The following is a 13,857-nucleotide window of genomic DNA, read 5'->3' as shown; positions in this document are numbered from 1 at the left end:
TTCTTAATTTTTATTACATTTTTATTTTTTACTTTCCTTCTTTTTTTTGTTTTTTGTAATCTTTCTCACTTTTTTTTCAGTATTTCTGTCTTTCTTGTATAACTAAACCGGAACTTGCATTAGCGTCTCCATAGTTGAAACACTGAAATCAAGAGAAGGGTGAGATGATAGTAGTGGTAGTGCTCTACTTCCTGGACAAAGTAACCACCCTATTGTCGCAACAAGTCAACCCCCTTTTCCAACCTCTTCCTCATCCTCTTTTGCTTCACCTTTACCACCATAGAACACTATTACATTTTCCTTCTAACTTATTTCTCTATGTATATGCATTCTCGTGTACATGCATGCTAACCATGTTGTTTTATTTCTATATTCTATGTTAAATTATTTGCACGATATATTATACTGATTCTATTGTTTAAATTATCATTTCTTTTTCAATTTATATTTTTTCATCATTTTTTTCTTTTTTCTAACATGATGAATTAAATCTTAATAAATATAAATTACGTGTCACGTTGTTTATTCGCAATGGACTCCTAAACTATTGAACCGATTTTAATCAAATTTTGCACACTGTGTGCACTTTCATCCAACTTGAAAGATAGGATAGTTTATATCATTCTAACAGATGGCGGTATAAGGTAATTCGTTGACTTATAGACGTGTGTATCGGACTGATTATGAGCCACATCAACGCGTGACGGGGCACCCCAAGTCTATAATAAAAATAATTGGGATATTTGATATATATATATATTATACGTTAATATATTTAATAATATAATTTTTATTATCCAATGAAATATAATTATCTTAAATTTTAAATATAACCAAAAAGAAAAAAATTAAATATAATAATATTATTTATAATTAATATTATTACATAGACTTGTAATTATAATTTTTTCTTTTAAAATTTGTAACAATCAAATGAATCATAAATATGCAAATTAATTGATCATAATATTATTTATATTTAATATAATTATTAACAATATAATATTAATGAGATTTTTGGATATTTGAAAGGTGCAGTGCACCTGGTCAAGAAAAAAATAAAACACGATCGTTATTATCCATTTTCTTTTTTTGTAACACACAATATACACACATATATACATATAGTCATACAGAAAAAGAGATAAAGAGAGAGAGAGAGAGAGAGAGAGAGAGAGAGAGAGAGAGAGATGGAGAGAGGGTCGATGTATTTATTGCTTAATTCGCGCTTCTTTGTTTCATAAAAGTGAACAACGACTTTAATAACGGGCTACGATGGTAACGTAATGAGGGGTTGTTCGAACGTCTCGGTAAAACCTTCTTAAGGCTGAACCTTTTCAAGAGAAAAAGCTATATCTGGTAACTCGTTTTACACGATCACGAGGAATCACCGGTTTTACCAAATATTATGAGAATATCGTTTCGGTGTTACTATATTACTGACAACGAAAACTATACGATCTCTTTTCGACTAAATAAAGTGATCATTTTTTATTGAAGTGAAAACTTCTTTAGAATCAGCGGTATAAGCGAAAGGGGTTGAATCTACATGAAAAAATAAATCGAAAAAATAGAATAAAAATTTGTCACTTGAGACTTTAATTTCGAGAAAATTGATTTTGAATTTTCGCAAAGTACGCGTGCACTTGATCATTTAAAATTTGATGTTTTTTTTTTGACCAATTTGTGTTTTAATTTCAGTCAACCAATGTGTTGATCAATTCAACATTTTTTTTTATGTTCAAATGATCCTATAAAATATTTTCATTCATATAAATTCGTAAAAATATAAAACAATCATTAAACCATAATGAATATCACGAACAAAACGAAACGACAGAATAATCTCGAAGTATTGTTTTCATAAGTATCCGTATCTCGAACGAATAGTCGATACGTTGGCGTCAATCAAATTATTCCTTAACCTTTGAAACGATGCATACCAACCGTACCTAACCCTCATTCCTTGATCCCAAATGCCATCCCAGTTCTCGTTATTATCACGTAAATATTCCTTTCGGCATTCTTGCTTTTTGGGTATTCACAATCGGCGTTACTGAACGAGAAGAAGTAGGAGTATCGGTTGAAAAGATAGAGATAGAAAGCTAAAGAGAAGAAGAAGAAGAAGAAGAGGAACGGTGGTTAGGAGGGGGTAGGATTTGGAATAAGGGGGTGAGGAAGGAGAAGCAACACGATTTCCGGTCGTAATTTTAGGTGGATACTTCGTCGGAACGAAACGACGTCGGTGGATGACAACGGCAACGATGGTGACGATGCTAAAGAAGAAGAAGAAGAAGAAGAAGAAGAGGAGGAGAAGGGGATGAGACGAGTGAGGGGAAGGATGGGAAATGAGAAGAAGGTATGGTGTCTCTCGTTTTGAAGCTGGCAAGCAGGGAGAAGGAAGCAGACGAAGAGATTCGTAGATGGAACGAGTGAGTCCGAGTGGTGGGGGGTTATAGTTGAGGGTTAGGGGTGGGTGTAGTAGGGTTGGCGAGTGGGGTGGATGAAAGAGGGAACGGTGAGAGACGTTGGGAGGTGAAAGGAGAGATGGAGGAAGCAGCGTGGCGATTGTTCGAGGCGTGGAAGCGCGCCTTAGATGCGACAATTGAGGTTCCAGACTGTGAACCTGCAATCAATGCTACGTCCTCTTGCTGTAGAAAGAGATAGAGAGAGAGAGAGAGAGTTAGAGAGAGTGTGTGTGTGTATGTTTGTGTAAAGTGGGGATAACAGAGAGAGAGATGAGGTGGAGGGGTTGGGGTTAGGAAACTCGGATGAGGAAAGAGAGAAGAAGGTTTCGAGATGAACGAGGAAGAAGAGGGGTTGTGAAGGAGGAGGAGGAAGAGGGCGGTTGGGACTAGGGAGGGTTGATACTGAAGACTGGCGGAAAGGGCTCGCTTTGTCTGTCTGCGAAATCTCCCGCAGGGTTGCGCGAGAAGGGTGGGCTTTCTCGAGAAAGTACGCCTCGAAAGAAACTACGGGGATAGCATATCGAGCGGCCATGATAGATATTTTCTTACTGGCTTTCTTATATTCTTCTCCTTTTTTAGGTTAGAAAGACTTTTTTTGTGTTGTTGGGCTTTTTTAAAGAAATAATCTAATCGAGATTTTAGTATCTTTAAGTATCTTCAAGATTATTCATTTTAATTGGCAAATTATTTATGCTTAAACAATATTTACTAATAACTGTTATATCATATAATTGAATCAAGTTATGCATAAATGGATCAAACGCCATTTTTTATAAAATTGACTTATCACTGCCATCTATCGAAAAAACATGTTTACTATATCCTAAAAAGTTCATTAAAGCATTACATTAAAAAATCAAATACCTTTTTGATATCACAATGATAAATGACATGAAAAAATTAGTACTTCGTTTGATAATATATAAACCCAGTTTAATTAATAAAATACCATAAAAATGTTATGTTTAAAATAACAAATTTAATAAAGATAATTTCTATTGGAATATTCGCGTGTTCATGCGAAACTGTCATTTGACTTGAATTCACGTCCAACATCTATGATACTGAAGAGGATGAGAATGAAGGATAGGGATTTGGGATAGGGGTGGGGGTGGGGGGAGGAGGAGCTGGTTAGAAGGAAGAAGGGGGGTAGAGAAAGGGGATCTACGATACATACGATAAATTAACACGTGTCCGTCGGATACGGAGTGTAGGGGATCGGGTTACAATTGGGAGAGACAATCATGCGGTGAGATTACCTGTGCAGAGCGAGCCATTAGCCGGCGTGTATGCAGTGTACTCGAGCGAACTTGTAACGAGGCCTGCATTCGGCGAGAGGAGACACTCGTATGTTACCTTAGTGTGCGTAGCTACGTATTACGAAATGAGAGAAACTGTGCAAGATGATCTTACCATTTTTATTTTTTTTGTTCATTTTGTTTCTTTCTGTTATTTCCTTTTAACTTTTTGTTTTGGTTAATGGAAATAAAAAACAACTTTTTCCTTTTCGTTCGATCATTCATTCGTGTATTAATAATTTTGTTTATATTTTAACAGATTTAGAGGATAGAATTGTTTTGAAATTTTTATGCAACCTTAGGGGGTTTAAATTTGTACACTTTTTTTCTCACCGGATGGCGCTGATTTCAAGTCTACGATTTAACTTATAGTTTTGTACTAATGTACCATTAGTGGTACAAGATGTCTGATCAAACAAACATGTGTGAACCATCAATGGTACAAGTTATATTATTGGTATCCTGGCATAAATATATATTACACATTTTTACATTTGTTTTATATCTAATTAAAAATATATTTTATATTAATATTGCAATACTGAAAATAAATTTTAATATACTTTAAAGTAACTAACAATGTAATTAAAAAAATTCGATATTAATATACTTGTTGGTTAATCGAATACATATGGGTATTTTGTGGTTATATAGTATGACTATATATATATATATAAATATATATATCTATACATCGTTAGTGCACATGCGTTTAGTATTAAGTGTAAATGAAACGGGCTTGCGTATGACGGCTCATGAAGTCTGGCTTGGCAGGCTAATGGAGGTAGCGCCGAGACGATGTTGGCCGAGCAATTAAGCCAGTCAGCGGTCGAACAAAGAATAAATAACGGATATACAGGTGGTTGGTTAGGGCGGTTAAGAACCATGCTCTAAGTTTTTAACGGCTTTAAAAAATAAAGTCATAAGATAAGACTTACTTTTCTTTTCTCAAACAAAAAAAGAATTTATATCACCGATCCCTCGACAAATTGTATCGATAATTTTCATTTTATTTTCTTTACTTCGGATTTCATTTTTATACCCCCATCTTGGGTGACCATTAATTATCTTATAGTTGGTTTTGAAGAAAATTAATTATTATTTATTAAAATAATTGTTACAAGGATTAAATCATGCAATGTATTTTTGTTAGGTATTATTTATATTTATAATAATTGAGTTAGAAAGATTTATTAATATTATTAGATTAAATCATACAATAATGTTTGTCATTTAATCAAAATAATCGTAAAAAGGTGTATGAATGATTTTTATTATATGTTAACAAAAATGTTGATAAATTTGTTTGAATATTTGATCGAGAATAGGTTCATTGATTTTCTCTTGAGTGGTTTTATCATAGTCTGGACAATTTTCTCTGGTTGATCCAGGGCGGTAGGTTTTATGACACCGCGTACCGGTTTATATTCGTTTACGACGAAGATCCTTCTCGGTTAATTTCGTAGTGACCTCTTTGTGCACATTCCAGGACGAAACGAGTTGCTTTGTCCAACGATTACCGCCCGTATACTCAAACTCGTAATTCGAAGCTTGCCCCGAGCGCGTTTACCGCTAATAAATTAATTGGGGGATCCCCGTACGCAGAAATTTATTTGAAAACGTACAAGCCCGAGCAATTAGTTTGAATTTCAACGTCGATTCTATTTATTATATATATATATATTTATATAAAAGCACATTTGTATAGTTGGGAACCTTTCGAATCACGTTTAAATAATTTTTAATTAAAATTGGCCCTGATGGTTAATTAAGCGAATCGAATTTAGGAAGAAAAAAAATTCCGAATAAATACTGAATCATAATACTGATACTTCGCATTATCGAGACACATTATAATGTGAATAATGATAATAATAATAATTATATGTAATATTAATAATAATAATAATAGTAATATATGTGATAAAGGATTGACGTCAATTGTAATGCTTAATTCTAAAACAATTAATTATAATTTATATATATATGATAATAATAATAGTCATATCGATGCTAACGAATTTCATGATTGATTATTTAGAAAATTTAATAATTATTTCATACTAATTGTAAAACAGGGAAGAAGGAAGACATTGATTTTAGTTGAATCGAGAAATTTAGTTTCGTTTTTTATGTTTTGTGTAGCATTTGTCTTCATTGATTAGGATGACACGAACTTATACTTGGTTAATTGATTTTAATTAAGAATATATTATATTTTATAAAATTAAATAATTAAGAAAGTTAAGGGGGGTTTGTTTTATTAAATTATGAGATTAATTATGGACAAACTTAAAAACGAAACAAAACTTTTCTAATTATTTGATATTAATAAAAGATTTTATTACATTTTTCTGAATAATTGATAGCAAAATTTATAATTCGTTATTGAAATAATAATTTCATACTTTTGATTAATAATATCAGACAATCAAAGTAATTCTAAAACGTTACGAATTTGATTGATCTCATAAAAATGTTTTTATCGAGGACAAAAATCGAACAAAATTAAAGTTAACAAAAAATAGAAAAGAAAAAAATGAACAAAAAGTTAAAGATTAAGACCAACAACAATAAAAAAAAGGAACTAGATAGAAATATTTTGTTTGATTATAAAATAAAAATCTTGTTTAAACGTACACACACACACACACACACATACTTACACAGACATAAATAAATATATACACCAATACGTAAGAGAAATAAGGGAAGCAGTTGAGAAGAACGAAAGGAAAGAAGGAAAAAAGGGGAATGGGTGGCTAGATTCCAGGAGTCGAGAAATAAGTATATATAGTATGGTTAAAGAGAGAAAAAGACAGAAATAAATAAAGAAAGTGAGATAGAGTGAGATAGAAAGACGCGTGGGCCTGAGGCCGGCATTAATGACGGTACGTGCGGCACTCGTTTGCCTCGTTACCGTCGCCCTGGGGCACCCAGAACAAGAAAGAAAGAGAAAAAGAAAGAAAGAGAGAAAAAGAGAGAGAGAGAGAGAGAGAGAGGGGAATAGTATACCAGACCACCTCCTCCATTTCAACCTCCTCCTTCTACTTCTTCTCCTACTCATACCTCGTTCAAAACCGTTCCTTCTACTTCTCTCGGAACCTCCAACTCTTCTCACTCCCCCTTCACAACCTCCTTCTTCTCCTCCTCCTCCTCCTCCTCCTTATTCTCCACCTCCATCTCTTATGGCAGTTCCGTCTCGTAATGCGGCCAGGATATTATTTGTTTCCACTTGTTTGTGCGCACGAGAAGAACTCTCCGACAAACAAATAATCTGCCTTTTTTTTTTCCCCCCCAACAGAATGAGAGAAAGATAAAAAGAGAATGAGTGAGAGAGAGAGAGAGAGAGAGAGATGATAAAATCACTTTTCATCTTTATCTCTCGTTTTGAAGGTTGCTTTATATCGTAGGAAACCAACGAAGATGTATATAACACCACCCGTCATGAGAAAGATGGAAGATTTTGATTGAAGAGTAAAAGAGAGATATGATATATATATATATATATATATATGTTTCTCTATCTTTCTTTATCTGTTCACCCTTTTTATTCACACGAAGTTCGTGTACCGCCAATGAGGCATTCGACGCGTCCGCGCCAGCCAACCCAGCCAAGCTCGTAACCCTTTTGTGTCAATGCTACGATAATTATTTCTGTAGACCGGCCCGTAATGGCTCATTCAGATGGTGTCGCGAGCTTTTTTCAATGGTAAATCGTGCCATTAAGCGGCCATAATGAACGCCAGAGTCAGGAGCTTCCACTACTGATGGTGCTGCTGTTGATATTGGTGTTGGTGTTACTGTGTGCTGATGATTCTTCATAGGTTGGCTAAGCTGGAACTGATATTTCTTTTATCAAAGGAAAACGCGCCAACTGAGTCAAATCCCTGACTTCGAATAGAATCTTTTGTTGGTTTTTTTCTTCTTTCTTTTTTATTTTCATCAGAAATGATTTAATATGAATGAAAATGAATGAGGATGATGATTGATTGACAGTAATGTTATTTTATTGTTTAATGTTTTTATTTTTTTTCTATTTTTATTTTAATCTTGTGGTTTGATGTTGCATTTTGAGTGGAAAGTTAAATTTACAATGATTATTAAATGATTTTTATTTAATTTCATTTGATTCGAACGTTGTTGAAATGAGTTCGAAATAAACTAATAAAATCCTAACCTAAATATGCTTTTTAGCATTTTAAATAATTAATAATAAAATAATTATTTATTCATGTTGAACTTTAGATCAGAATTAATGGTTATTTTAACTCAATTAAATGAGTCAACGTATTTAATTATTGTTAAATTTATCGAGCTCAATTAGTATCGAAATAATTCTAACCTAGATGCAATCTTAATTCAAGCTGCCATATTTGGTTTTTTTTTTCAAATTGTATATTAAAAGTCAAAATTATTATATTTTATTATTATAATTAAATAATTGGAAGTATTCAATTATTCTTTAATTTATGTAATTTGATCAGCATCCAGATGATTAATGCAAACATAACCTTAACTCAGAAATCTTAAACTCAAAACATAAAATAATGAAGAATATCAAACGATTTATTGAAAATCTACAAAATCATTTTATATTTAATATTTTAATGTAGATACTTCAAATGACAATTATTATAATTAAATGATTCATTGAACTAATTTTTTATTAAATTCATAATACTTGATTTATAGTGACATGATCGTGAAACGGAACGCAGGCTTATTAAAAATCGTTAAACCGATCGAATTGGAAGTCTTTCAAGAAAAGGGGGAAAAAAAAGAAAAAAAGAAAAGAGCAAAAGTAAAAGCAAAATGTCAGAAGTCATACTTTATTACTTTTGTAGAGACAGCTGGCAGCTACACTCATAGCACCTGTTCAACCGATTTTTATATTTAATCGCGAAAACAAAGTGAGATCGTTACTACCCGTATGTATGGTTATTTGTAAACAGGGAAGTGAATTATTTTCATTGCATTAAGTAAAACCAGGAACATTAATTATAAGAACATTTCTCGCGATGTACTTCTCTTAAACTATGCACACATAACGTATAATTTAAAATTAAATGTATCTGTAAAAAAAGAAAACCAAAAAAAAAAACAAACGAGAACAAATATTCCTCGAATAAACAATCAAACATAACGATGAATTTTTTTACTTAGTAAATAATTATGATCAAAAAAAAAAAATAAGACTCTTGTTAGAGATAAATTGGTAACACTTTGTTAAACGATACGTACGAATAGTATTGCATAATGATTGATATCAAAGTAACTTGCGATTCATTTTATTCTCCAATAATATCTTTAGAAATTGTAATCGATTGAACGTTCAATCGTATTTTATATAACAGCTGGTTTCAATCGTAAAATTATTTCTTTCAATTGATATGTTTAACGATCTGTACAAAAATTCAATAAATTTACTTTACAAGCATTATATCAAAGTCATAATTCCTTTCATTTGGATTATTAATTATTACATTATCAAAGATCTATAATATTTCAATGATCGTGATATATATAAATGATCCATTTACAAATTTTCAATATTTCATTTTTAACAAATTATTATTAATATCTTCATACGATCTGTATAGGGTGAGTCAAAACTTTTTAAATGGTGTATAGGTTATGTTGAATATTTTCAATAATTAATTAATTAATCTTTTACTTTTTTATGTTCGTATAATAATTCGTCTCGTAGTCTTAAAATGTTTAACAAAGTTTTAATTAAATTTGTGCAATTTTTGCTATTGGTTATTTCGTAAAAGATCAGACGGCCATACTGTATATAACCTAAAATAATAATTACCAAATTACCAAATTAAATATAATTATAATTCGACCTAATTTTATTGAAACCAATTACCATTAAATATTAAACAAACAAAACTGTATATATTAGGAGTCTACCGAAAAATGTTGTCCGTTTAAACAAACATTAGTTCAACTTTTCGTCACTAGGTGTAAGGCTCCATTTCTTAAAATGGTATATACAGATTGCCACCATGTTGACAAGAGTTCAAAAGTAATTAAATTGATTAATTGTTCAAATTATGAATAATTTATTATTTTATTTTATTTTAAAAATGGACAGAATTGTCCACTAGACCCAGCAAATAATTTAATTTTTAAAAATTATCTTAAAATGTTTGATTTATTTGAAATTTTTAGGTTAACTCGATAAAGATCTGTAAATCTGATCGATTCTAAGTATTGTATTCGACTTTGTTAGTATCCATTGATGTTAAAATATTAAAAAAAAACAAACTTGTTATTCTTTAACTGTCGTACAACAGCAACAACAACAAATGATAGGTTTACGAGTCATTAGTGGTTTTATAAACTCGTTAGAATTCCAGACGGACGCACGACTCAACGATGCGAGACGAATCGCGAACATAATGTTACGTATCGCCAAGGCTCGTAAGATGATCGATGATGGCGCTCACATGCGAGATCGAGATCGACGATAGTTTATAAGCTGGTAAAGTAGGAGCGAGATACTTGAATTCCGAGCTGTCGTATTAAGAAAACGAGTTTATGCTTGTTCGTTCTTAACAACACCATAGCTAAAATTGTTCTTATATTATTATTATAATTCAAATTCTTTTTAAGTCAATTAGTTGTTTTTCGCGTCCACGAAACATTGTATGGGAAGTTGGACAGGTTAAAAAAAAAAATCAGAAAATATATTGTTTTGATCCTGTTGTTACAATTTTCTTATCATACAAACTTTGTATAGTTTTATAATTTTATTTTTATTTTTAATCTCATGAATTTATTTCTATTGCAATGATTGAATTATTTTCAAACATCATTTTATTATACATTGATTTTTTGTTCTCATTTTTATCAGTTGTTCAGAATACCATAAAAAAAAAAAAACATTTTTATTTTTTCCTAAGAAAAATTATTCCTGTCTTACTTACAATTAATTTTATGTATACAATTTTTATCATTGTTTTTATTTATTTATTTATTTATTTATTTACATTAAGTATTTAATTTGTATACAATGATTCATTAACACCAAGAGAAAGAAACAAAGGTAGAGATAGCAAAATACAAGACATTGCAAAAGAAAAATCAAAATGGATTCCTAACATCCGTTAATTAGTCCAATTAGAGTGACTTCAATTGGTTTGCTAATTAATTCGGTCAATCGGTAAGAAGTTTTCGATCGTGTGTGTATCTCTACGTGATAATTACCTAACAAACGTCAGCAGCAACCAATCATACCTAAACATACACGATTACAGATAAACACTCATACACATATAACGCACATAATATGTGTCCCCATAGAGAAAGTTAATGTTTTCTTGGAAGAAACCACACATGGAATTTGTATCTTAAGTCTCGAAGGACCTGTTTTCTTCTTATCCTTTCTCTTTTTTTTATTTTTTTTATTTATTTTATATATTTATCTGTCTTTTTCTTACTCATTGACAAACTTGGTGGAAGGTGGTATATACACCTGTAAAACTGAACTGAACTGAACTACACTCGGCTAACGGCCACCGGCTTTTTGGAAATAACGAGCTCGAACAATCGCCAGGTGCTTATAACTAACTCTTTCGGAGTTTCTTGGTCGATATTCGTTCATGCGAACGATACCATGAATTCTGCGGCCTTTCTTATTCGTAGATCGTTGTCTTAATGGCACGTGAATTTGTTATTCGTGATTCAGTTCGTTCCTGTTCTTTTTTTTTCTTTTCCTTGTTTTCTTCCTTCCTTTCCTCTTTTTCTTCGTTTTTTTTTTACTTTGTACTTCAATCTAATATACGTGACTTAACTGTGAAGTAAAAAATAAATGTTAAAGATGTGAATAAAATTATCGTCGTATTATTTACAAACGTTCGTTTAAAATGTTGTAAATAATTGAGATAAATGATAATGTAGATAGTTATGTGATTGTAAATGAGTTTAGATATAATTATATATATAATGGAAATGAAAGTGTGTGTAGAATTTGATTAGAATTTGATGAATATTATAATGTTAAATGTTAGAATGAAATATTCTTTATGTTATTTATAAATTTGATTATAATATTATTATTTTCATTGAATTGTTTTATTTGTAGTATTTAATATGTTATTGTATAATAAATTTGAGTAAAATTAAAATACATATGTAACATATTGTAATATGGAGTATTAGAATCAACACACTTATACAGAATATTGTACTATTAAATATTACAATTAAATTTTCATTTGGATATGAATGAATAATAATTAAAACAAATTTATTTAGAATCTTCGATAAAAATAATATAATAATATAATATTATATATAATTATTTATGTTGTATAAATTATTTTATAAATTAATATACATTTTATAAATTTATAAATATATCATTATTTTTATATAAAATTAATATATTATATTACTATAAAATATTATAATTATAATATATATTAATACTAGGGTTGTCCTGTCACGCGTTGCTGTGGTTCACAATCAGTCTAATACACACGTCTTTAAGTCAACGAATTACCTTATACCGCCATCTGTTAGAATGATATAAATTATCCTATCTTTCAAGTTGGATAAAACTGCACACAGTGTGCAAAATTTGATTAAAATCAGTTCAATAGTTTAGGAGCTCATTGCGGACAAACAACGTGACACGTAATTTATATATATTAAGATAATAATATAATAATTTGCATTATTTCTCTTCAAAATTAATAATAAATTTGTTTAATTATTATTATTTAATAATATTTTTTTATTATAATAGATAGACCAGAAAGTAATGTCGCATTCTAATCTTAAATTCAAATGAATTTTCTAAGAAATTTATATTTTTAATCAATGACATAATGAACCTCGTTATTAACAACCTTTTTCCATCTAGTATGCAAATTTTTAATACCAGACCGATAAAGTCAATTAATTTTATAATTAAAATCTAAGAATTGACATACGTGAAAACGACATTACTTTCCAGTCCCTCTAATATATATTATAAACTTGTATGTATAATATATAGTTCATGAATATATAGTTCATAAATATATAGTTCATAAATATACAGTTATCTTTATAAATTTGTTTAATATGTATATTAACCAGTTGACTGTGGAATTTAGATTCATAAGATCACCACAGGATGCGGAATTAAAAACAAGCAACGACGTGTATACACGTCGAACGCAGGGCAATGGTATTATTATACATTTTACGAAAAACTAGGAAGGATTACATTTTTATTCAAAGTCAAAAAAACTAACAATTCGTTTCTAAATACGTTATTCTTACTAAAAGCTTGAAAATTGTCAAAAAATAATCAAATATAGTCATAAACAAGAAAAATTGTAGATAGCAAGAATAAAGAAGAAAAATAAGAAAATAGTTTAGAAAATTTCAAGCTATGTATGTGTGATATGTTTCAAAGTGTGCACGGTACTACGCAAAGTGCGACTTTCACAGGTCGAAACACCAAAACCTTGCGTTTCCTTGCGTTTTCCATTTTTTTTTTCGAGCAAACGACACATCTTATAAATAAAAAAAATTAATTAAATAAATATAAATAAAATATACATAGAGGTCGTATTGGTAATATAAAGGAAACATACCACCAAATAATATTCTTATTACATTTTATTGATATTTCGAGTTTTTATAGTGATTGGTAATTTTTTATTTTACACGGTGAGTATACACGTCAAACGCACCGCAGTAGAGAATTGGTCCGACGTGTATACACGTCGAACGCACTTAACTGGTTAATACAAAGAAAAAAAAAAGAACTAACGAAGTACAACGAGAATTCAAGTAAAATATATATATATATATATATATATATATATATAAAAATATACTTTATTAATCCATTTGCATAATAATTAATATTATCAATTCAATCTCGTAATGTTGTTTGCAAGAATTTATTATGAAAAAAAAAAAATATTGTCCTGAGATATTAAAATAAAAAATCAAACGCATAAAAACAAAAACAAAAAATGACTGAAAAAGGGAAAGAGAAATGAAAGTAATGAAAAAGTTGTAAAAAAAAAAAAAAAATAAATTGAACACGTATTAATAATATCGTCGTACATTACGTTTAA

This window comes from Polistes dominula, unplaced genomic scaffold, assembly GCF_049000335.1.
Source record: "Polistes dominula isolate Pdom_NZ unplaced genomic scaffold, Pdom_raw_medaka contig_32, whole genome shotgun sequence".
In the NCBI taxonomy this organism is placed as follows: domain Eukaryota; kingdom Metazoa; phylum Arthropoda; class Insecta; order Hymenoptera; family Vespidae; genus Polistes; species Polistes dominula.
The sequence above is the reverse complement of the archived record's forward strand: the minus strand, read 5'-3'. Positions refer to the sequence as shown.